The sequence below is a fragment of the Epargyreus clarus genome, unplaced genomic scaffold, assembly GCF_041222505.1.
Source record: "Epargyreus clarus isolate Ecla_fem2 unplaced genomic scaffold, WU_Ecla_fem_2.2 ptg000016l, whole genome shotgun sequence".
NCBI classification, from domain to species: Eukaryota; Metazoa; Arthropoda; class Insecta; order Lepidoptera; family Hesperiidae; genus Epargyreus; species Epargyreus clarus.
In genome coordinates, this window is record NW_027332224.1 from 4,301,529 (window position 1) to 4,327,871 (window position 26,343).

General features: G+C 35.4%; 1 protein-coding gene across 1 annotated transcript in view; it reads right to left on the reverse strand.

Moving 5' to 3' along the window:
- Window positions 1-26,343, reverse strand: part of LOC140748566 (uncharacterized) — a 116,925-nt gene that overhangs the window by 68,811 nt on the left and 21,771 nt on the right. The window contains exon 2 of the mRNA XM_073081382.1: window positions 8,747-8,875. The gene's annotated coding sequence lies outside the window, so the exon portion shown is untranslated. The remainder of the gene's footprint in view (window positions 1-8,746; window positions 8,876-26,343) is intronic.

The following is a 26,343-nucleotide window of genomic DNA, read 5'->3' on the forward strand; positions in this document are numbered from 1 at the left end:
ACCACGATGTCATCGTTTAACCGATTGATCACCCTTATACCAGTTATTAATATTCAATCGAAAATGTACATTTTTAATGAGCAAAAATTGTCAAAGTTCGTTCTTTGGTAGACAAAACATTATATAAATGAAATATGAATAATCATAATACATTGGGATTGACATGAGCTTTCAAAGATCGAAACTTAACAATTTCTCGTAGTCAGAAATTGTTAAATTGTAGGCAAAACGTTTAAGAGATTGAATATTAATAATCATAATACATTAACATTACTCGTACCGTCCGTTATTACATAATCAGGTTCTATGTAACTAACCTGCCATGATTTTTTGCTTCAGACTACAATTGATACACATTTAAACATACGGCATACTTTTGATCGTATGACGTCATCGCCGAACCTAGGTCAATCGGCCCACATTGGAGCGGCCCATTTTGAGCTCAATGGCCCATTGTGACTGAACTGGTACTAGAGTCGCTATATTGCTCGGATTTTTCCAAATTATGTTTGTTAGAATTGAATTATATCTTGCTTAAACGGTGAAGGAAAACATCCTAAAGAAACTTACACGCTTGGCAGTCCTTTAAAATAAGTTGTTAATAGTGTGACTTGGCTAGCGCGGTGGACTATGGCCTAATACTTCTCAACCTGGAAGGAGACCCGTGCCCAGCGGTGGGACAGTAAAAAGTTGACGACAAGAATTAATTTTATATCAATTAAGAATATCAAGAATTAATTACATTTGATGAACATTCAAGCATACGGCATACTTGTAATCGTATGACGTCACCTCCGAACCTAGGTCAATCGGCCCACATTGGAGCGGTCCATTTTGCGCTCAATGGCCCATTGTGACTGTGATCTGGTATGAGACTTGGTGTAATTTGTTTCAATACAGAATGTAATCCATAATTGCGGTCTTTTACCGTATTTCTTTAGAAACTGGGATCCTGAATTGTGGGTCCGAATTTTGAATCCCAGGCTCTGATTTTTCAAAATTATATGCGAACTAGTTTTTGCCCGCGGCTTCGCCCGCGTTTAAAAGAAAATAATATGACATACTAACATACATAAAACTGAAAATTCGTACCTTCATTAGAATGACAGTGGCGCCATCTGGCGAAAATTGGTTGAACCAACTCTGAACCTTCGTGGGCTCATGGACAACAACTTTGCTAAAGATCATCACTTGATCAAATGCATAGTTTACGATTCGATCCTTACTAATATCGATTAAAATAATCAATTTTTTGGTCCAAAAGATCGTTTCTCCGATTAATCGATCTTAGATCACCATACCTAGTTCCCGTAGGATTTCCGGGATAAAAACTATCCTATGTCCTTTCTCGGGTTATAGACTATCTTTGTACAAAATTTCATAAAAATCGGTTCAGTAGTTTAGGCGTGAAGAAAAGACAACCAGACAGACAGACAGACAGACAGACAGACAGAGTTACTTTCGGATTTATAATATTAGTAAGGATTAGAAATTAAATATGACTTGCTTAGAACTGAGAAGAAAAACATCGTGAGGAAATGTACAAGATAAGAACTGAGTTGTAACGCCTCGAATAAGTATTTCTTCCTTACCATTCCAACCCGAAAACAGCAGCTTAACTCGGCTGTTAATAGGCGGTAATCGATGTGGTGGTGGTGCCGCCGAACCATAAAGGTTTGTACCACTTCATGTGGTCTATCAAATTTAAAAGCTCATCATAATTCCAAAAACATATATAGTCTTTAAAGCAGGCGGTTTTATATGCATTTCGCTCACACGGTATAGAGAATGAAAAAGAGGTAAACAGAATACAAATTTAGCTTCTTTGGGGTCTGGGTGTTTTTGTGTACATCTTTCAGTGTCCACCACATAGAGTAAGAGTCTCTAGTAAGAAACTAAAAGAAACTTAATAAGTAGAAAAATACTCTTTTGAAGTTTCTTTCTAAAAAGCTTTATTTGTTATTTTATCCATTTAAGACTATTATATACCACGATTCCCGTTAAATAGATCCCTAACGACTCCTAATTCCGATTCACCCACGTAAACAATAAAATGTAGAAAGACAAAATTGGGTGTAACGACCACCTACGGATCTATTTTCTTTTCTTTGGCTTATTTTGATTTTTTAAACTTAAATAAAAAATGCAATCCTATCGTTTTTACATAGCACACGCCGATGACTATTTTTTTTATTTTAATTTTAAATATTCTTAAATTTTTTGGTCTTGTTAAACACTGTTTTTTGGTCTTGTTAAAAACTGATTATCGGTTTTTAATATGGCTTAGCTAAATTTAATCTCATGAAAAAGAAAAACCGCGTATCGTGAGGATCCGTTATTTATTAAATTTAATATCTCAATTCCGCGATAATACTAGTATTAGTAGTCTACAATCATATTATATTTTCATATTGTTAGTGTTTTTAAGAAACTTTGAAATCAATGCAGACATCATCAATCATCAACAACCCATTACTGTCCCACTGCTGGGCATGGGTGTCCTCTCAGAATGAGGAAGGATTAGGCCATAGTGCACCGCGCTGGCCAAGTGCGTATTGGTAGATTTTACATACCTTTGACATTTTTTTTAATAAATCTCTCAGCTGTGCAGGTTTCCTCACGATGTTTTCCTTCACCGTTTAGCAAGTGATAATTAATTTCTAATACGCACATAGCTTTGAAAAATTAGAGGTGCGTGCCTGGGATTTGAACCACGGACCCCTCGATCGAGAGGCCGACTTTCTTAACCACTAGGTTATCAATGCAGGCGAAAATACGTAATTACATAAACTTTTGTAATAGATACAATCTGTTTTCGAATCAAAATTGAGACCAACTCACATAATACTTCGGTAAATATCAAGTTTGACTTTTATTTCGGTTAAATTTAGACTGAATTTCAACCTTTGCAACGGACTAATGTATTTTAAATACGCGTGTAATTTTAACATCACTTATATCACCTGTATTTCGCAACTTCTATTATTCCAACACTAAAATAGTAGAAAAGTATCACAAAAATCGTACAGTAACCGTACAGACCTCAAGTTGATCGCAGGCAGGTCGGCGGTTCATCGACCCCGATTGTCTCGGCCGATCGTGTTTAACGAACGGTTAGAATTAGAAACTTTGCCTAATACGTGAGAATTATGGAAATGTGTGTTGGTTTTTGGTGACGGCGCTAGTGTGCGCGATTGAAACAAGCGCATTCGGCCGGTGTTCGAAATTCAAAAGTATGGGGTGCTTTTGAAAATATCAGAGTGTTGGTCCTTCTGCTCATGTCTGTCAGTAAAATATTTATAACTACCGAGAATGTGCACCCCACGCTTTTTTTACAATTAAATATATCTTTTTTTGTTGTAAATTCAATTTTTCATTAAATTTTTTCTAAGTGTATTTTATATTTTTTAGTTTGATTTCTATAAAAGCGTGTACTTTCGTTTTTTTTAACTAAATTTATTTTATCCGATTGTTTAGGCCGATCATGTTTAACGAACGGTTCGAATCGTTCATTATTATTAATTAAAAAAAAATTACATGCAACTTTTTAGTCGATTGCAGAGGCGATCGTGTTTAACGAACGGTTAGAATTAGAAACTTTGCCTAATACGTGAGAATTATGGAAATGTGAGTTAGTTTTTGATGACGGCGCTAGTGTGCGCGATTTAAACAAGCGCATTCGGCCGATGTTCGAAATTCAAATACGAAATTCGATTCATTCTTTATTATTAATTAAAAATCTATATATATAAAAATCAATTGCTGTTCGTTAGTCTTGCTAAAACTTGAGAACCGCTAAACCGATTTGGCTAATTTTAGTTTAGAATAATTTGTGGAAGTCCAGGGAAGGTTTAAAAGGTAAATATGGAATATATTTCATAAATAGATTCTGAGGCGGTACAAAGTTTGCCGGGTCAGCTAGTAATATATAATGATTGTTTTTTACCCGTCTACGAACGCGGTCGTGTTTAACGAACGGTTAGAATTAGAAACTTTGCCTAATACGTGAGATTATGAAAATGTGTGTTAGTTTTTGGTGACGGCGCTAGTGTGCGTGATTCAAACAAGCGCGTTCGGTCAGTGTTCGAAATTCAAATATAATTATTTATCGTTATTCATTTGAAAAAGGAACGTGCTCTTTTTACCCGACTGCCAAGGAAGGGTTATGTTTTTCGCGCGTATCTTGTATGTTTGTCTTTCTTTATTTGATACGATCTAACAAACGGCTGGATGAATTTCAACAGTTAAGGTGTTATTATATTTGTCTCAATGACCCGAGTGTCCTTAGATAGGTGTTAGTAAAAAAAAAACAAAATGGCGGATTTTTGGCGCGAAATAGTAACACATGTAAAAAAAAAAGTTAACCGAACCTATCAAGTAGGGTATCAAATGAAAGGAAATTAAACGGAGATTATAAAAACATATTTGTATATATATAAAACAACAAGGTGACTGACTGACTGACTAACTAAATGACTTTTTCATTTTTCAGAAATTAACGTACACCCTAAACTAAGGACCTTACAGTTCTGAAATTTTGCACATAGGTTCTCTATATAGTGTGAATAAGTACTAAGAAAAGCCTTTTGGAAATTCTACCCTTAAGAGGGTAAAATAGGGGAAAACAGTTTTTTTGAAATCCTTAAATTTTGAAGCAACTACTATAAAATTTTGTATTTGGCTTTCTAGATAGGAACAAGGACGCACTTATTTATCCCCATCCGAAAAATCAACCCTGTAGAGGGTAAAATAAGGGTTAAAAGTACATTTGAACAACCGTCAATTTTGAAGCAAACACTATGAAATTTTGTATCAGGCTTGATGGATAAAAATAATGAAATTCTACCTGTAACGAGGTAAAATAATGACCGAAACTTTGAATTACTGAAGTTATACATTTTATAGACCGGAAATGGTGGACCTTTTCACGAAATAGTAACACGTTTTAAAAAAAGTTCATCAAACCTATCGAGTAGGATGTCAAAACAAAGGAAATTAAGAGGAGATTACACATACATTATATAATATATCTTTTATATAAAATTCTCGGTTAAGTTACCGTACTCCTCCGAAACGGTTTCACCGATTTTCCCCAAATTTTATATTCATATTCAGTAGGTCTGAGAATAGGCCACTATCTATTTTTTTACCCCTAAGTGATAAGAGTTGTTCACCCTTAACATTTTTTTATTTATATTGTAACACAATGTTTGCCGGGTTAGCTAGAACATATATACTCGTATATACACAACGAGATGACTGTCTGACTAAATGAGAGAGTTGCTGTGCCAGAAATCAACGCAAAGGGAAACCGCTGAACTTAAGCGTGTTGGAATTTTACACATAGGTTCTTTATATAGCGTAAATGAGCACTACGAGGATAAAATATGATAATATTGTTTGAAGATCTTTTGTTTTTGATGAAACTTTGTATTTGGCTTTCTGGATAAAAATAATGAAATGCCTATTTCACTGCTTTTGGAAATTCTACTTCAGTCTTTTTGGGGCAGTCGGGTTTTTTGATTTTTTAAATTAATTACTTGTTATCCGATTGTTTAGGCCGATCATATTTAACGAACGGTTCGAATCGTTCATTATTATCAATAAAATAAATACATGCAATTTTTTACTCGATTGCAAAGGCGATCATGTTTAACAAACGGTTAGAATTAGAAACTTTGCCTAATACGTGAGAATTATGGAAATGTGTGTTGGTTTTTGGTGACGGCGCTAGTGTGTGCTTTAGCTTACCGCGTTCGCCTAGTGTTCGAAATTCAAATGTAATAATCATTATAATTAAATTCATGTACATGTCAAACCATGTTACTTCCACATTTTAGACGAACTCAAGACTACCAAAGACGAACCTTACGACACCTCATATGTTAAAATACATCAAGTCGTTTGGGCTGTAACCGCAGTCAGGTAAAAACTAATATTATTATTGTAATCGATCTCTACAAATTTTAGATGGATTCAAACCGGAATTTTTTCGCGAAAATCATACCACTAAGCCATAGCTCTACACGTATCAGTTAAAATATTAGCGTAAAACGCGTGAGAACATGCCCACAACGCATGCAGTATGCAGTATATGCAGTTTGTATGCAGCCTATAAACACCGTTGACCCACTTTTCTGATATAAATGGTTTGGTTGGCGCTTTTTAGTCTATCTGATGTAAGGAAACTAACTTAGTAGGTCAAATGGAAATAAATGTTGACTGTTCACAATAAATGCGGTTAAGTGAAAAGTGGTTCGAATTACGGCTTCTATAGAGGTCCGGGGTTCGATTCCCAGGCACGTATTACCGATTTTTTAAAAGTAATAACGACGTTAACCCTTTACTGTCCCACTGCTAGGTACGGATTTCCTCTCAGAGTGAGGGATTTAGACCTTAGCCCACAACGCCGGCCAAGTGTATTGGTAGACTTCATACACCTTTGACAACCCTTTTCTTCAAGATCTTTTAGGGGTCTGAGGATCCAATCCCAGGTACGCACTTTAATTTTGAAAGTTATGTGCGTATTAGAAATTAAATATCACTTGCTTTAACGTTGAAGGAAACCATCGTGAGGAAACCCTAGATCTTTTAAAAATCCCTAAGATCTTTTAAAAAAAATCTATTGTATGTGAAGTCTACCAATACGCACTTATCCAGCGCGGTGGTTTCAGCCTAATTCTTCTCATTCTGAGACCCGTGCCCAGCAGTGGGTCAGTAACGGGTTGACGACGACCCATTGAAGGATACTGGTTCAACCATCTCACAAACTTCAATTTAATATAACAAACCATGCCGAAATCTACCTTTTAACTCTATACTGCATAGCCGTTGAGTGAATTCTTTGCCAAATGTGTACGTCATTTCCGGGGTTGAGTAATGGAATGACATAATTGTTTTCAAATACTTATGTTCTCAGTTATATTATCGAATATGTTATGAACCCTCTGAGTTTCTTACCGGATCTTCTTAGTAGAGGTCGCGTTCCGATCCGGTAGTAGTTTAAGAAAATATTGTAACTGACAATTTGTAAGTGCCGTCTTTGGCCTATACAAAATAAATATATTTCATTTCATTTCATTATGCATTAGTTTATACCGCGGTTTTGTTCACAAGTTTTTAATGGAACAGATAAGAGTTTGCAATTGACCTGATGGTGTACTGCCGCCTATACTTTTCTATAATTAGACTTTAAGAGCGTTTGTCCACACGCCGTCACCGGACCGTCACCGAGAACAACATGCCGGCGCCGAAGTAGTGGTACATGCATTTACTATAGCCGCGTGTCCACCGCGCGTCCGTCATGTCATTTAAAGTTTTCCCGAAATAATCTCGTTCCCAGCGACGGTCCGGTGACCGGCGGCGGTGGACAAACGCTCTAAATAAGTCAGGAATTCTACCGGAGGTTGAGTACTGATAAGTTACCGCTTGACTAAACTAACGCTCATATTTTTTTCTCTGTCTGTATGTCTGTAAGTTTGATTCGGCAAATCTCCAACACGACTGGAGCTATTTTGACAGAACTGGCAGTTAATGGGTGTTATAAGGAGTAACTTATAACACCCATTAACTACCATAATTATATTTTAGCCATAATTTTAGAAAATGAATTAGATTTCCGCGCAAAAAAATGTTAAATCTTTTTAGAATTTATTACACTACTTCTAAATGGGGGTGAAACCGCGGGGTATACCTCATTTTTAATATAATAATTGGCTAAGCGCGAGTCAAGCTCGCACACGGAGGGTCCCGTACCACCAAATTTTTATTTGTCTGTATTTTAAGTATTTAAAGCAGAAGATAATGCTAAAAACGTCGAAACGTACCGGTTTCTTGTATGGCGACCCCCATATATTTTCAAGTTTATTTTTAGTATTTGTTGTTACAGCGGTCACCATTATACATATTATGTGAAAACAAGTGTCTATCTATTGGAGTTCCAGGGAACGAGCCCTGTGACAGACAGACCGACAGAGGAGGCTTAGTAATATGGTTCCGATTTTACGCTTTGATTACGGAACCCTAAAATACGATCAGACCTGGATAAGAAACAAGCATGACCTTTAAGAACCTCGTAAAATCTTCTCCAAAGCTACAAATGGAGAATTTATTCTCCATTGGCATAGTTAAGTAACATTCTTGCCAAATGTGTTTACGTGACTTCCTGGTTTCAGCTAATGGAAAATGTTATGTAATTTTGATTGCATTTTGAGAAATGCAGTTTTATGACGTCAGCATTTTTTTTATAATATGGGAGTAGCAGACGAGCATGCGGTCCACCTGAGGGTAAGTGGATTCTGCCGCCCATGGATCTGTAATCAACCCCAGATACTATTAAATTTCTTGCCTGAGGTCAGCCGCAGATGCGTCGGTATTCCTGAGGACTAAGCTGGAATGCTTCGGAAAAGTATGTTTCCCTTACCACATCCTCCAAACCAGAACACAACGGCACTTAACAGTGCTGATATTAGGCAGAAATAGATGTGGTAAGAGGCTGCCACACTTAAGACTTATGCAATCAACCCCAGATACGATTAGATTCCTATCTGAACTTGGCCAAAGAAGCATTGCCACTCCTGAGGACTAAGCTGAAACGCGTCGGAAAAGTATGTCTCCCTTCAAACCAGAACACAGCAGCGCCTAACACTGCTGTTATTAGGCAGACATAAGTGTGGCGGTGGTGCCGGAGTCGGACCACAGAGGGTTCTACCACCTTGCAACTTGTATAGTAAAAGTAGGAACTCACCTTGAATGTTAGCTATCATTCAGAACCCAGGCTCCAACAGGCCTCGGACACTGCACACATGTTCACTTCATGTCACTACACACACACACAAACACACTACACTGTCACTACCACATCGCATCCAGTGATCTGTAACAAAGAAAATTATATATTAGACTAAATGACAATATAAGTTAAATTCACTAGAGAATAAATATAAAAATACTAGCTGACCCGGCAAACGTTGTGTTGCCATATAAATAAAAAAATGTAAAGGGTGAACAACCCTTATCACTCAGGGGTATGAAAAATAAATAGTAGCCGATTCTCAGACCTACTGAATATGCATATAAAATTTGGTGAAAATCGGTAAAGCCGTTTCGGAGGAGTACTAACATTGTGACTCGAACTTTATACATAAGATTTAAAAAAACATTAAAAATATAGTTTGTGCAATGAGACTGTGTTAATTCCTCAATTCAGGATTCTACTTCTAACGCTACCTTATATGTTACAATTCTTTAAGTCGTTTTATCTGCAGGGCGTGCCAAAAAGAGGTATACTCGTAGCTAAACCTACTACTATGTTAATACAAAAAAAGTAAACTCAAAAACATTGCCTTCCGCAGTCGGGTATAAATGGGAAACTAAAGCTAAGGACGAAGAGGGTCGCCTAGTACGTCAACCGAATAATGTAAATTCCATACATTCCCTTCATACTTCTATGTCAAAGTCCTATACTAACAACAGTAATTTTGTGAGTCCGCATTATTTCTATTTATTCACTTTTAACCAACGATTTCGGTGTTCCCAGAAGCTATTGGTACACGACGATCATTATTAAGTACAGGTTTCATAACTAACGAGAAGATATTGCGAAAAATCGCTCGATAAACACTAAGTAAGAACATCACGTACATACATAAGTTAGCTAAGTATTTGTGTACAGCGGGAATCATAATGGAAGTAGCGTCCAAAATATTGAAAGATATTTTACAGAATTATTTATGATCGTCAATAATAACCTATCACTGTTTCTTTCCAAGCATCAAATAGACATTTTAAACAAATAATTCCATCAACGGCAATAACAATTTGTAATATGTAAATGATTTGTAAGCTTATGTAAATGACATACTTAAAAAAACTTAGTACTTTTCAACCTTCATCTACATCGCTTATAGTTCATCGCTTCGACTCATACCACAACCTAACCCCAACCAACCCCATTTAACCTACCTACTATGATTCAGTGAAATTACCGCTTACGACAATACCAAACGACCCTTATTCACCCCCCCGTTCCGTCTCTCTCGCACCCGTGGGATCACGTATATCTATCCCTGTCTACATTAGGGTTGGTATACGGCACTCAGAGGCGAAATTTAACACTTTTGTTACGTGTTTCCTCTTATTGTTATTAATTGTTTTGTTTATGTTTATAGAGCAACGGTTCACGGTTTTTACTGATTCGTTTTGAGTTAGTTTTGCTATAAGTTTACTATTGATTGTTTCATATAACAACGTACCTGAATGTAGTAACTTAGTCCTCAACGATAGCGGTAGTAAATGTTTCATATAATACGAAGTAAATAAAGGCCGTTACTTAGTCCTCAATGATAGCGGTTTATTTGATGTCGACCTCTTGTAGGAATATCTAATCCTATCTGGGGTTGATTACAGATGTCCATGGGCGGCAGTGGCCACTTACCATCATGTGGACTGCATGCTCGTCTGCTACTCTTATATTATAAAAAAAACTAAAGGTAGAAGCCTTTGTGGGTCGACTTCAAAGGCACCACCGATATACTTATTTTGTCTACAGCAGAGTAACATAACATATAAACTTCATATCTTTATTTATTTCTATTGAAAACATATTATGAATAGCGTTATTTTTAATATTATAAATAAATGAATGAGATTTTTTATGCCTAATAACAGCAGTGTTACGCTGCTGTGTTCTGGTTTGAAGGGTGTGGTAAAGGAGACATACTTTTCCGCGGCATTCCTGTTTAGTTCTCAGGGGTAGCGCATCTGTGACCAGCCTCAGGTAGGACGCTAATCCTATCTGGGGTTGACTACAAATTTCCATGTTGGCAGTAGCCGCTTACTATCAGATGGACTGTATGCTCATTCGCTACTATTTCTTCAAGGCCGAAAAAACATCATAGTGTAAATATTTAGAGTTCCTCCGTGAAAATCGAAAAACCGTGCTTTAACGCCGTATTCATTATTAATACCAAAATGGCGTTAAAATCGCAACATTTGGTGTAATGTCCGATGAGGGGCGAGCCCTTACCCTTCCTTTCATTGTGCAATATTTACTACCAGGGAAATAAATGCACGAATTAGGGGTGCTTTCATCTCATACTACTAGTTATGTGTGTGGTTGGACAGATTTATTTATATGAATGTTCGCTCGTAAGTCAAAATTGGACAAAATAATTTCTGATTTTTTTTTTGGATTTTTTATGAACACAAAATATGCGTTGTATCTTTGTCCTTTGGTCATCTGTGATCAACTCTTGATAGGTTTAGATATTCCTACCTGAGGTCGGCCACAGATGCGCCGCTACTCCTGAGGACTAAGCTGGAACGCCTCGGAAAAGTCTGTCTCCCTTACCACACCCTTCAAACCGGAACACAGCAGCGCCTAACACTGCTGTTATTAGGTAGAAATAGGTGTGGCGGTGGTGCCGCCGGAATTGAACCACAAAGGGTTCTATCACCTTCACCTTCATGATAATAAAGTCTGCATGATAGTTTGTTACTTCAAACATAAAAAACTGGAGTTATTTAAGCCTTCCTTACACGATGGCGTATGTATGTAATATGTACACATCACACACACATGTACGTGTCGGATACAGAATTAACTGAATCGTGCACGATTAGTTTCGCTCACGTCTCCAATATCTGGACGATTGGGGCCGTTTTCTCTTCAATCTCTTCCACATTAAGGTAGCCTAGGAAATAATACAGTTGGCTAATGTATAACGTTTTATAGGAAGCGATGATACTGTACGAGGAATGATTGGTTTGAAGGTGGTAAAACCCTTTGTTCATCGACTATGGAGATACAAGTGCCACACTTGTTTCTGCCTTACAAGTAGTGTTAAGTACTGCTGTGTTCCGGCGTAAGGAAAACATACTTATCCGAGGCGTTTTATCTTAGTTTCCAGGACTAGCAACGTATTTGTAGCAGTGCTCGGTAGGACTATCTTATCTGGGGTAAATTACAGATGTCCATAAGCAGCAGTAGCCACTTACCAGCTGGATTACTCGTTTGCAACTTCTATATTATATATATATGAACATTTATAAGTAGGTCCAATAACATATCTGATAGGGCTACATATTAGAGGACGGCTATAGATGTGTTGCTAAGACAGTGGTTAAGAATGGTTAAGAAACTAGGCCTCTCGATTGGAGAGGTCCGAGGTTCAAATCCCAGGCACGCAGATCTGATTTTTCAAAATTATGTACGTATTAGAAATTAATTATCACTTGCTAAACGGTGAAGGAAAATATAAATTCATGATAATCGTGAAAAACATTGGTAATTCTTTTTTAAATCTTCATCAACGTATGATTTATTTTTGTCGTATTCTTTATACACACAATACTGTTTTGTCGTATACTTTGAAAGTTTGAACACGCAATACTTGTACATTATGTCGTATGCTTTGAACACAATACTTTTTGTCGTACACTTCGAACGCGTAACGTCACTTCTGTATTCCAGTGGAGTAGACTCAGAACTATACAACATAAATCAAGTAGTCCCCGAGCTATAAAACAGCATAAAATTATATTCTTTAAACAAGAACTTAAGCTTTGTCGGAAAAACTAAGTTCAACCATACTTAACATTTAATCTTCAGATTTCTAAGCTCCATGTTCCACACATCCAAGTTTCACACATACACAACTAACACTCACATTGCATCCTGTCTCCAACAAAACAAAACCGCTGTCATGTGGTATTGATTCCGGGGGTCAGATATCTCGCTCGCACCGCTAGGTTAAGCCCACGTGCGAGCAGGACAGGTATACTTTCTTGGCCGGAGATGTTACGTACTTGTGGAGATTAATATGGTAACGCCCTGCGGAATATTTTCTGTAGCTATAGCTTTGTTAGGGTTGCCTCTGCACACTTTCTACGTTTGACGGCTAGTGTAAGTATGAAGATAAAACAACTTCAATCGTCCTAATGTCATAATTATTGAAGTTTGAAACAAAATGGCCGCCACTGATCAGGTCATGGAGATTGCAAATGTTTTCTCAGTCATTTTGAAAAACATTTGACATAAAGAAGTAGCAAACGTTTACAATCTATCTGATGGTAATTAATTATCGTTTATGGACATAAATAATCAATCCCAGATTACAACAAGTATGCAATATAAGTGTAGCGGTGATGAAGACAGACCACCGGTCTATTTTAATTTAAAATTCATTTTTACATATCATTTAAAAAAAAACTAAACTTGAATAAAACATTCAACTCCAAGTAGAAAATGCTGACTATCTTCAAATAGCAGAACAAATTTCTTTAACCATAGCTAACAACACTCATAATTAGGTTGTCTTTGTAACAAAAAAAAAGTCAAAATCAATTCATCCTTTTAAGGGCTACGATGCCACAAACACAGTCAAATACACATTAAACTAATAAACCTCTTTTTTGCATTTAGAATAAAAATAATAAATTATTAAATATTCTCGTGTCGACAACCCTAGCAGAGAAGCGGCGAGTTCGATTTGTTTATGGGGCAGTTTATTGCGACTGTAACCGGTAAGTTATAAAAGATAGCTTTTTCTGAAAATATGGCGCTTTTGTGTGCTAGAGTGATCCGCACATAGAGCGTTCTGTCTTCATCATCATCTATAAAAGGTTGCAGAAGCTTTAGTGGTTAGCTTTAGAAGCTAGATTGTTATTTGGAAGATGGTAGAACCCTTTTTCGTTCGACTCCGCCGGCACCACCGCCACACCTGTTTCTGTTGTAACAGCAGTGTTAAGCGCTGCTTTGTCCTGGTTTGAAGGGTGTGGTAAAGGAGACATACTTTTCCGAGGCGTTCCAGCTTAGACCTCAGGGGTAGCGGCACATCTGTGGCCGAACTCAGGTAGAAATATCCAATCCTATCTGGGATTGATTATAGATGTCCATGGGCGGCAGCAGCCACTTACCATCAGGTGGACTGCATGGTCGTCTGCTACTCCTATATTATAAAAAAACTACTACTGCAAAGTACATATGGTGTATCGAAGTTATGTGCACTTCGAAACACCATAAGTACTTTGCAGAGGATTCGAACCTTGGATCTCAGTTTGTTACAAACACTAGCTTAATATAATACAATTGATAAATAATTTAAAATTATAATTCCCAGTATGAAGAACCCATTAATTTTCGAAAAACCTAACATTAAGGTCTGAAAGGGGTAGAACAATTTTATATGCACCCCAAAATCTTCACTTACCCGTTAAGGGAATGTAAACCTAAATATAACGAGCATAATGATGAGTTCAATAATATTTAATTATGCAAATGTTTACATCCTCTGAAGTGAATGTTTTAAGGAGATTTATATCTTTGATGTTTTGTATAAGGTTCAATTTTCCATCTAAGTAAAGAACAATTGTGCAATTAACGTGTGTTTTAGTTATGTCAATCAATATGTCTGTCTTTTGAGCAATCTATATTAATATTATATAAAGAACAAATTTTTTTTATTCGTTAGATTGTAATGAATAGGCTCAAAAACTACTGGACCGATTTTAAAAATTCTGTCACCATTCGAAAGCTACATTATCCACGAGTAACATAGGCTATATTTATATGAAATATATTTGATAAAAAGATTTTGAGGGGTACAAAGTTCGCCAGGTCAGCTTGTTTTAAATATGGGAGTAGCGAGCATGCAGTCCACCTGATGGTAAGTAGCTAACAAACTGACTGCCGCCCATGAACATCCGTAATCAACCCAAGATAGGATTAGATATACCTACCTGAGGTCGACCACAGATGCGCCGCTACCCTTGAGGACTAAGCTGAAGCGCCTCGGAAAAGTATTTCTGCGTGTGGTAACACCTTTAAAACCAGAATACAGCAGCATTTAACACTGCTGTTATAAGGCCGAGATAGGTGTAAACATCTACCGCAGCGTACTAAAGATTCTGTTCAACAGCCAAATAACCACAGAATCGTAACTATTTGTAAAATTGCCTCAAAATGGCGACTAACCCAACCCCAACAGGGGGATGTTAATTCACCCCAATCAATCAACCGAGCTCCCCGAACACCCCACTGTCCTCTCGTGGACGAGATGTCTGTGATTCGTCGTTTCGTAATTCACTACTGTAATTTTGGTACAATTTTGGAAATAAACATTTTTGAAGGCATTTTGAGTAACGTAAGGGTTTAGATAAGAAGCTTTTATCCCGAAAAACTACCGTTCCCGAGGGATACATAAATACTTGTAAACGCTAGTACCAATATAAATATTTTCTAGGAGCCTAACAGAATACACGATTATGGAATGCTCGAAAGTTCAAAAAAATCCTAACTACGCCATATTATTAATTTATGTAGGCTTACGGCATACGGCGATACTTATATTATCACCACTATTAAAATATACCTGTGGCAAATGATTACAGTAGCCATTTTAAATAAAAAATATTTTAGAAATCAACCCATAACAGTGCCACTGCTAGGCAGAATTAGAAGCCTTAGAATTAGAAGGATTAGGCTATAGTTCTCCGCGCTGGACATAACTAAGAGGAGCTCAGGGCGGGAGAAGATCCATGAGGATTTCTCCACGAAAAAAAAAATAAATAAATAGTTCACCGCGCTGGCTAAATGCATATTGGTAGACTTCACATACCTTTGAGATGTTTTTTGTATACCGGTTTTCTGTCGATGTTATCCTTCGCCGTTAATCAAGTGATAATTAATTTCTAATACGCACATAACTTTGGATAATCAAACGAGCCTGAGATTTGAACCTCGGACACCTCGATCGAAAGGCCGAGTTTCAAAAGGCTATCATTTTACAAATAAACTAGCTGACCTGGCAAACGTTGTGTTGCCATCTAAAAAAATGCTAAGGGTGAACAACCCTTATCGTTTAGGGTTATGAAAAATAGATAGTAGCCGATTCTCAGACCTACTGAATATGCATATAAAATTTGGTGAAAATCGGTAAAGCGGTTTCGGAGGAGTACGGTAACTAACATTGTGACACGAGAATTTTATATATAAGATTATATAAACAACACAAATACATAAACAAAAGTTATACCAAAACAGGTGCTAAAGTCGAACCCTATTGACATTCTTACTTCAGTCAAAACTCAAAAACGTTTCAAAAATCCAGCTTCCTTTTAGATGTCGCTAAAAAAGCAAGACACAACACCAGGTGTCCTTACTGCATGCAGAATTTGCATACTGTAACTCGATTTGCAACTAGGGTTGCCACCATAACGTAAAATAAATTTATATTAAAAAAAAATTGTGAGCCGTTACGGACGCCTGGCAGATGTGAAACATCGACATTATTTTGTAAAAGTAATATGCAGAAAATAACATATTGTGATAGGAACTAAATATGTCATAATGATAAAATAAAATATTACGATTTTTTTCCAGATAACGATGACTATTTATTGAATAAACATTTATTTTCATTAAATACAAAAATTTACGAATTTATTTCATATCGTGACTACTTAATTCGCACAGTCGATTGCGCATGGCGACGCGTCGCAACACGGTACAAACTACTGCATATAGACTGTATATATATACCATCGTATAGCGTGGCGACGCGCCACGGCATGCGTCGCCACGCCAGAAATCGGTTTTACGTGCGGCTATAGATGTTTCACATCAAAAAAAAACGTGATTTTCAGGGTTACGTGTCCAAAGGGTAATAATGAAACCATCGCCGTCTGTCCGCCTGTCACAAGTCCCTGTCTTTTCACCGTAATAGTCTTTTTACAGAATTAGTATAACGGTGGTCGCTATAACAATAGGTACTAAAATTAAAAGAGCTGGATAATAAATGGGTCGCCATGCAAAAAAACTCTATTTTTGACGTTATTCGTTTTATCTGTTAAACCTTAATGAGCAGACAGTTCAAATTTTCACAATACATTTACATCTATGCTATGCAAATACTAGAATTAAAAAAAAAAATGAAAATATTGGTGGTACGGAACCCTCAGTGTGCGAGTCGACTCACTCATGGCCAATTATTTTAATTAAAAAAAAATAATAATCACCCGAAAAATATCGCCAACCCTATTTGCAAGCTTTGTGCAGTGAGATTTGCAGATCGCACGTTACATTTGCACGAATTTCTACCTTAGCACTGCGTACGTATGACCACATTTCGAAAACGGTAACTCGATATGTATGCGAAACTAAGATCGAAAATTAATTTTGTCGCCTACCTTACAATGTAACCGTCATGGAGACAAGTATAAGGTGTGCACAATGTGACTTTATGCGCCATCGGAGGGTAATGTTATTTTTATAATCAAATACTAGCAGACGAGCATACAGTCCACCTGATGGTAAGTTACTGCCGCCCATGGACATCTGTAGTCAACCCCAGATAGCTAGGTAGCGGATAGGTAGCGGCACATCTGTGGCCGACCTCAGGTAAGAATATCTAATCCTATCTGGGCACAGATTAATAAATAGTTAATGATCTAGGGTCTATAACAGATGTCCATGGGCGGCAGTAGCTACTTACCATCAGGTAGATAGCACGCTCGTTTGCTACTCCTATATTACAAAAAAAAACAATTGTTCGCTTAAAAACAAAAATCAAAATCCCTTTTCTATTAATTTACGAACATTTGTTTCGTAAGCACGCCATACCCCAATTCACCCCTACTTTGACACTACATATAATATTCACCCTTATTCCTTTGTAATAAGATCGTACTTTTCAGTACCTTTGTATAATTAATGCAAATCTGGGCATAATCCCTTTAAACAATACTGTACTTTAATACCTTCGTAATAGAGTTCTAGTAAATCTTGGAACATGTCCTCTCGCTCTCACAACTGTCAACTAATCCCTATAGTGACGCTGTGAATTGGACCCTTTATGATTTTATCAGCAAAATTTTGTATGAGCAATTTTTTTTATCTTATAACAATTTCAATTGTTTATTTATAAACTAAACTTGTGAGAGACCAGTAGTATAGTGGTTTAAACTCGACCTCTCGATCGAGAGATCCGAGGTTCAATTCCCAGGCACGCACCTCAGATTTTTTAATATTTTTTTTAGTATTTATTGATAGCGGCCAGCCTTATACATACTGTGTATACATTTCAAATGTCTATTTTAGACAGCAGAGGCTTAGTAATAGGGTTCCGTTTTACCCTTTGAGTACGGAACCCTAAAAAGGCTTTGTCTTTATAATTGCGTGTTCATGGCACCCACAATTATGGTCAGCTACTCCATGTGCTAAATAGCAACGACAGAACTAATTAACGTAACGTTAATTAAACATTTATTAATGTATTTCATAAACAGACAAAAACTACAATTTCTTGGTCAGCGGCCATTTTATTTCAAACCGTCTTCATTACCATTTGCAAATGGATGTCATTTATAAGGATTATACTACTATATTAAATTTATGCGTATAAAAAGTGGTATGTTTCAACTTTCTTGGTTGTAAAGTGTTAATTTAATAAACGAATAAAAGACTTTTATTTTCTTTTAACGGTTGTAGAACCCTCTGTGGTTCGACGCCGGCACCACCGCCACATCTATATCTGCCTCATAACAGCAGCGTTAAGCGCTGCTGTGTTCTGGTTTGAAGTGTAGTAAGGGAGACATACTTTTCCGAGGCATTCCAGCTGTCCTCAGGGGTAGCGGCGCATCTGTGGCCGAACTCAGGTAGTAATCTAATCTTATCTGTTACAGATGCCCATGCGGCAGTAGCCACATAAGATGGATTGCATGCTCGACTATAAAACAAATAAACCGAATGCTTATAAATATACCATCCTTCCACAATTTAGACGAATCCAACGACACCTCATGTTAAAATCCGTCCTGTTTGGACTGTAGGTCGCGCCAAAGAATGAAACACATTCATACATACATACATACATACACAAGTTGGGTAAAATACTGGTAGTAAAAGGGTAATCACGTCTCGGCAAAAGGTGTACAGGACGCCCCCCGACCACATGGACTGATGACCTGAAGCGGACGGCGGGTAACCACTGGATGCAGACGGCTCAAGACCGGTCGGAGTGGCGTAGATTAGGGGAGGTCTATGTCCAACAGTGGACTATTAAGGGCTGATGGATGGATGTAAAAGGGTAAACTATTAATAATTATTAAATTATTATTATAAAGAATTATTATTACATATGTCTAGAACACAAAACCAAAGCAAATTAGCCTCTATTAAAAAACGCAAGTATAAAATCCGTAGCAACCAGTACAGAGGTCACCTAAACGTGTGTCATTAGATCCACGAGGCACTAATTACAGATTAACAGCCATCTCTAACACTAACCTTGAATTCAACATTTCTAGATTTTTTATCTTATATTGCGTACAGTTTTATTACTTATAATAAACGAACAATTCATGTCACTTATGGACATTTGAAAGGTGGTGGAATAAGGTTTGATGGTCGTAGAACCCTTTCTGGTTCGGCGGCACCACCGCCACATCAATTACCTGCCTATTAACATTAGTGTTAAGCCCTGCTCTAGTTTGAAGGGTGTGGTAAGGGAGAAATACCTTTTCGAGGCGTTCTAGCTTAGTCCTCGGGGGTATAGGCGCACCTGTGGCCAAACTCAGGTAGAATATTTGTCTGTATGTGTGTTTAAAATCGTATCAAACTAAAACCTTGATAAATGGCGTCGTACAATTGTAATATTCTGAATCCACGCGAACGAAGTCGCAGGCACAGCTTGTCTAAATACACTCATAACTAAATAACCATTAATTTTCCAAGCGTGAAACCGTTTTTAGTTACTGAGGAGTTATATAATCGCTTCTGAAAAAATACTACAGGAAGTAAATATTCTTTAATTGTGCACTGAATAGAATATTGGAAATCATTAATTAAAATAATTACTTAGGTAATTTTGCCTATTGGTTTTATAACATTTATTATAATGACAAAAAATATGTTTGTAACTAATCATAAAAATGTTATAGTATTTAATTTTTAGTAGCAAACGAGCATGCAGTTCACTTGATAGTAAGTGGTTACTGTCGCCCGTGAACATGTCTTCAAGCCCAGATAAGATCAAATTCCTATCTGAGGTTAGTTACAGATGCATTGCTACCCCGAGGTGGTAAGTGAGAATGCCTCGGATAAGTGTGTCACCCTTACCTTCGAACGATTAGGCATTAAAAGATGTGCTCCAGAGTCGGACCACAAAAAATTCTAGCACCTTCTAAATTGTCCCTAGGATTTCAAACTTAATATAAGAACTCACAATCTTTAGACACCTTTAAATAAATTAATTATTTTTCGAGCGCATATAAATTAGTATAGTATAGTACTAGGATGGGTGCCTCGTCTTAAGTCCGTCTATGTCCATAACCACACCCTTTTAAACGCAAAATTGCTTCACGTTAGAACAAAAAAACACGATAATAGGCACCACTGTCACACCCATGTGCCTATTTAATCCCAACAATAGACTAATCTAGCTCCAGGATAGGCATAATTAGATTGGCGTCTCCGTTGCGCAGTAACGTTTTAATCTAGATCTAGTCTGAATAATGCTTAAGTAATTGTGCCCTAGATTGTCTAGATTTACCGTGCAATGATGGAGCAATATTTTATGGCTGACGTGTGGTTATTATAGCTTATATATTTACTTTGCTTGGGGCTTTGTCCGTATTTAAAGAGACAAGATCATCATATAAACAATATTTACGAATCAATAGTTTATCCACGCCAAACTGTTAGATGCTAAATATGCTAAATGCTAAACAACATTTAAATGTTCAAACTAAAAATCTAATTGATTCCTTGTCATCCCGTTTCATTTCATCTCGTCACATGTCCTCATGTTACATCACATCACGTCACACCACTCCACACTATTTTAAACAAATAAATATCCGTGTCAGAAAGCATTTAAATGTAAAAACTCTAAACAACCTAATCTAATAAAAATCCTTGCCGCGTTACATTTTGTCTTGTTTCCTATCGTCACGTTACATTACATTTCATCACAAGATATCACATCACTCTACTTCAACTCAATTGCAAAAAAAAATCTTATCCAAAAATTATATATAACAAAATACCCCAACTATAGAATATTACACATATTATGTAGCTCATATCATCAATATAGTCGATATGACCACTTTATATTCTCGACTCTTTTTTCTCTCAAATGACTTTTATTACTTGCAATATTAGTAAGTTAGATATTTTTATGTCAATGTAATAGACGTCAATAGGTGATGAGTCAAGTTAATAATTCAAGATGCAGCTCCCTGATGTACCGTGTCCGGGATAGCACCAACAGCATCCTGAAGATGATAAGCAATAGAGTAGACTGTAGATTTATTTCTCATTGCAGTTTTCTACATATAAAATTGTAATGTAACTAAAAATTTTAATTGTAATTAAAAAAATAAGTCTTTGTTACTTAAAACAAAAAATTAAATTATTATTATTAAATTATTAAAGGTACAATTACAATACTGAAAAATGCACAAAAATCTATTGGTGAACAAAGGCTGTCCTTAAGTATCGACATAGTCACTATTCCATGATGTGTAACTAATTGCAATGTCCCTACCAATAAATTGAAACGTACCATATTACGAGTAGTATTTAAGGTAGAAGTAATTGTTCCGATGTTGTTATTGAACTCGAATCACGAAGTGTTCTACCACGTTTTAACAAATGATGTTATTTGGTGTGTATATCACATAACTCTTCACTTAAATCTTTTCAATGTAACAGGATATACCTAAATACATTTTACAAAAATTTCAATAACGTGTAAAAGCACAATAAAAAAGTATTTAATCAATTTGCGCTGGCTTGATGCCAGGCCACTTGGCGCAAATGCCAACTTGGTCGAACTTACGTCGTGGGAAATACATTCAAATCTACTGCACACATTTTTTGTGAGATTAAAACGTGCACTTAATTTAAATTAAACAACATAAATATTAATTGTATAGTGTAATACGTACATCAGTATTTTTCAAAATTGGTTATAGACGTCACAAGCAAACGCATAACTTCTTAACTAATTGTGAATGTTGAAAATTGATGGAACCTTGTAAATAAACCGTTAAGGATAATAAGGCACAATTTTATCAATTTGCGTCGCTGGCGCGCTGCCAGGCCGCTTGGCGTAAAATATCACTGAGAGAAAGTTACATATACATATCAAACTTAAGAAAATCAAGTTAAGGCTTACATTATTTTACTACTTTAAATGATATACAAAGCGATGTTAAATAAAACGATATACTCGAATAAAACAATAAATGACATGGAAAGTAATTATTATATATTCACTTCACCTTTTGTTAAGAAATATAAAAAGTTTGGAAAATCCAAAAGTGCACGACTCATAATGCTCATTTAATTATGAAATATAAAAAAAAGAAAAAAACTTAAATCGTTTATGTTGTAAATAAGTAAATATTATAATCTTTATATCCAAAAAGTATTGTTATAGGTTACTAAACTCTTTGGTAATGTTTTCTGAGTTATTACTTCTTGTCAAATATTAAGAGAAATAAAAGATGTGTCTGAGCTATGAAAATAAGATTTTATTATTTAAAGTATTTCACGATCCAATATTTTAACATGGTAGCAGAGCGTGGTTAATAAAAAGAATAAGAATTTCTAGAAAAACGCAGTGTTATAAAAAGACGCGTGCAAGAAAGAAAATGAAAATTTGTTTAAATGCTTGGAAAACATTACTGTCATAAAGATGGCTAAACAAGCGAAGATTGAAGATATTGTGATACCTATTTTTGATGGCGCAAACTACTCAAGCTGGAAATTTAGATTATTAACTTTGTTGGAGTACAAAGAATGCAACGAGGCCGCCATTGTGAAAATGGAAAAAGCCGACGCAGAATGGAAAAAGAAGGATCTTAAAGCAAGAACAATAATAATGAGTACAATCTCAGACAAGCAATTGGAATACATCACTGATTGTAAAACAGCGTATGACATGTTAAATAAGTTTGATAAAATATACCTAACACAGTCTACAGCCATGCAAATTGTATGCAGAGCGAAAATAGAAGAGATTAAACTGAACGATTATAACACTATATTAGATTTTTTTGTGGAGTTTGAGAAAACAATAAATAAGTTTAAAACGGCTGGAGGAAAAATAAATGAACTTGAGAAGTTAAGATACCTCCTAAGAGCGCTTCCGCCAAGCTATAGTTATATTGGAGACTTTCTCGATGTAATTCCCGAAGAACAAAGAACAGTTGATTATGTATGCTCTAAAATAAAACAGAAAAATATGTCTACTAGAGACTTAGATAAGAAAAATAATATAAGTACATTTGCAACCAAAACTATCGCTCAATGCTTTGTATGTGGAAAGACTGGTCATCTCAAGAAAAACTGTTGGTATGCCCAGAGATATAATCAAGGACAACAAACTGCTAGAGGTCAGCGAGGTTCACAGAGAGGTTACAACAGCGGTGGATATTATAGAGGTCATATCCGAGGCAGAGGTCAAACACATTTTAAGGGTCAAGGTCAGTCCAGTGGTAAACCTTCAAACAACTTTGCAGGGGAGTCATGGACAGCTCAAGTATGTAATTCGGAAATAAATCAGGTAACACAAGAATATGATAATGATGGTGAAATTGATTGGCTTTTAGATAGCGGGTGTACCGACCATATAATAAAAAATGATACATATTTTTATGATTTTATAGATCTGAAAAGTCCTGTTTATGTAAAACTGCCAGATGGTAACATGTTAAAAGCCACTAAAGTAGGCACTGTTAAAATTTATTTTAAAACCTATTACAATCTAAAGTATGTAGATTTAAAAAATGTTTATTTTGTTGAAGGCATTAAACAAAATTTGTTAAGCTTTTCAAAGATAACTAAAAGTTGCACTATAGTAGCAAAAAATGAAAATGCAAAAATCTATAATAGTCTCAGAGAATTAATAGTTGTCGCTGATAAAATAAACAATTTGTATTCTATAAAAAGTTTTGTATGCAAAAGAGAAATGTATGCACATTCAATAACTTTGACTCAGAAAGAAAAATGGCATAGGGCACTTGGTCATGTCAATTTTCAGTATTTGAATAAATTGATAAATAATAAATTAGTAGATGGTTTGCCAGATAAAATTGAAAGCACAGACATGAAATGTTCAAATTGTATACAAAGTAAAATGAGTAATGTGCCTTTTGAAAATAATAGAACAAAGACAACTAAAATTTTAGAATTAATTCATACTGATTTAAATGGTCCACATAATACAACTGGTTATGGTGGGGAGAAATATTTTCTTACATTTATCGATGATTATAGTAAATGCACAAGAATATTTTGTATTAAAAGTAAAGCAGAAGTGGCGAGTTGTTTTATAGAATTTGTAAATTTATTAGAAAATAAATTCAACCAAAGAATTAAGAAAATTCAGTGTGACAATGGTAGAGAATATTTAAATAAAGAGATTTACAATTTTATAAGGTATAAGGGTATAGAGTTATTACCATGTCCACCCTACGTTCATGAATTAAATGGAGTAGCGGAAAGATATAATAGATCTGCTATGGACATAGCTAGGTGTTTAATGAGAGAAGCTAAAATTCACAGAAGGTATTGGCCTGAATTTATAAAAACAGCAGCATATTTAAAAAATCGTACAATTGCAAATACGGTAGAAAATAAAACACCTTATGAGATATTTTTTAGAATAAAACCAAATGTCGAACATTTAAAAATATATGGAAGTAGAGTTTATGTTAGGGTTCCAGAAGTTTTAAGAAAAAGTAAATGGGATGATAAAGCACAAAAGGGTATTTTAGTAGGTTATAATGAAAATAGTTATCGAGTTCTATTAAATAACAAAATAATTAATGCTAGGCATGTACAGGTAATCGAAGAAAATACTGAACTGATTTGCTTAGAAAAACTAGATGATCCAAAAGATAAAGATTTAGAATTAGACCAAACTTTTAAAGAAATAGTAAATGAGGAAAGTGATGAAAAATATGAAGATGCGGAGGAGACTAGTTCTAATAATACCTTGAAGGATGTAGTTGATGATAGTTTAAATGATAATGGAGATAAGAATTTAGTAGAAAAGAGAAAGAGAACTCCAGTTTCTAGATATGGTAATCCAGTTTCACATTTTATATATGTTAATTATATTGATGCCAATGTACCTAATACTTTTGAGGAGGCGATGGACTCCAATGATTATAAACAATGGAAAATAGCAATGGACTCAGAAATAAATAGCATAAATAAAAATAATACTTGGCAAATTGTTGAAAAACCAAAAGATAAAAAGGTTATAGATGTTAAGTGGGTTTTCAGAAAGAAAAGCAACAATATTTATAAAGCTAGATTAGTTGTGAGAGGATTTCAGCAAAATGAATACATTGATAATGCTTACTCACCGGTAGGAAAAATGCAAACTTTGAAAATTTTATTGTCATACAGTTATAAGAATAATTTATTTATTGAACAGATGGATGTAGAAACAGCTTTTTTAAATGCTCATGTAAAATCAGAAGTTTATGTAAATCAACCGAAAGGTTATGAAATTGGCGATAATAAAGTTTACAAATTGCAAAAGGCACTCTATGGTCTCAAAGAAAGTCCTAAAGTGTGGTACGAATGTTTTGATACGTTTATTAAAACGTTGAATTTTGTTAGAAGTAACTATGATAACTGTTTATATGTTAATAGAGCAAGCAAAGATCCAATATATATATTAATATATGTTGATGATTTTTTAATTTGTTGTAAAAATAAAACTAAAATAGATGAGGTAAAAACTAGTTTAATGAAAAGATTTATTATGAAAGACTTGGGTAAAGTTAAAAGCTATGTTGGAATAGATATTGATTATAGTGAGGATAAAGGTATAATGACTCTAAACCAAACAAAATATATTGAATCTTTGGCTGCAAAATATGATCTGAAAAATACTAAGTTATATGATACTCCAATGGAAACAAATTTAAAACTAGAACAAGCTAGAGAAATAGATGAAACTATTAAGTACAGAAATATAATAGGTGAATTGTTATATATTAGTACAGGCACAAGGCCAGATGTAGCGTACAGTGTTAATTATTTGAGTAGATACCAAAGTTGCTATAACGAAACACACTATAAATATGCAATGAGAATATTAAAATACCTTTATAATACTAAGGATCTAAGTTTAACTTATAATGATAATGTGGATACTGAAATATTAGATTGTATGGTAGATTCTGATTTTGCTGGAGATAATGTTGATAGAAAATCTACAACTGGTTTTATTATTAGATTGTATGGAAATTTAATTTATTGGAAATCACGTAAACAAAATACAGTAACTAAATGTTCAACTTTTGCAGAATATACTG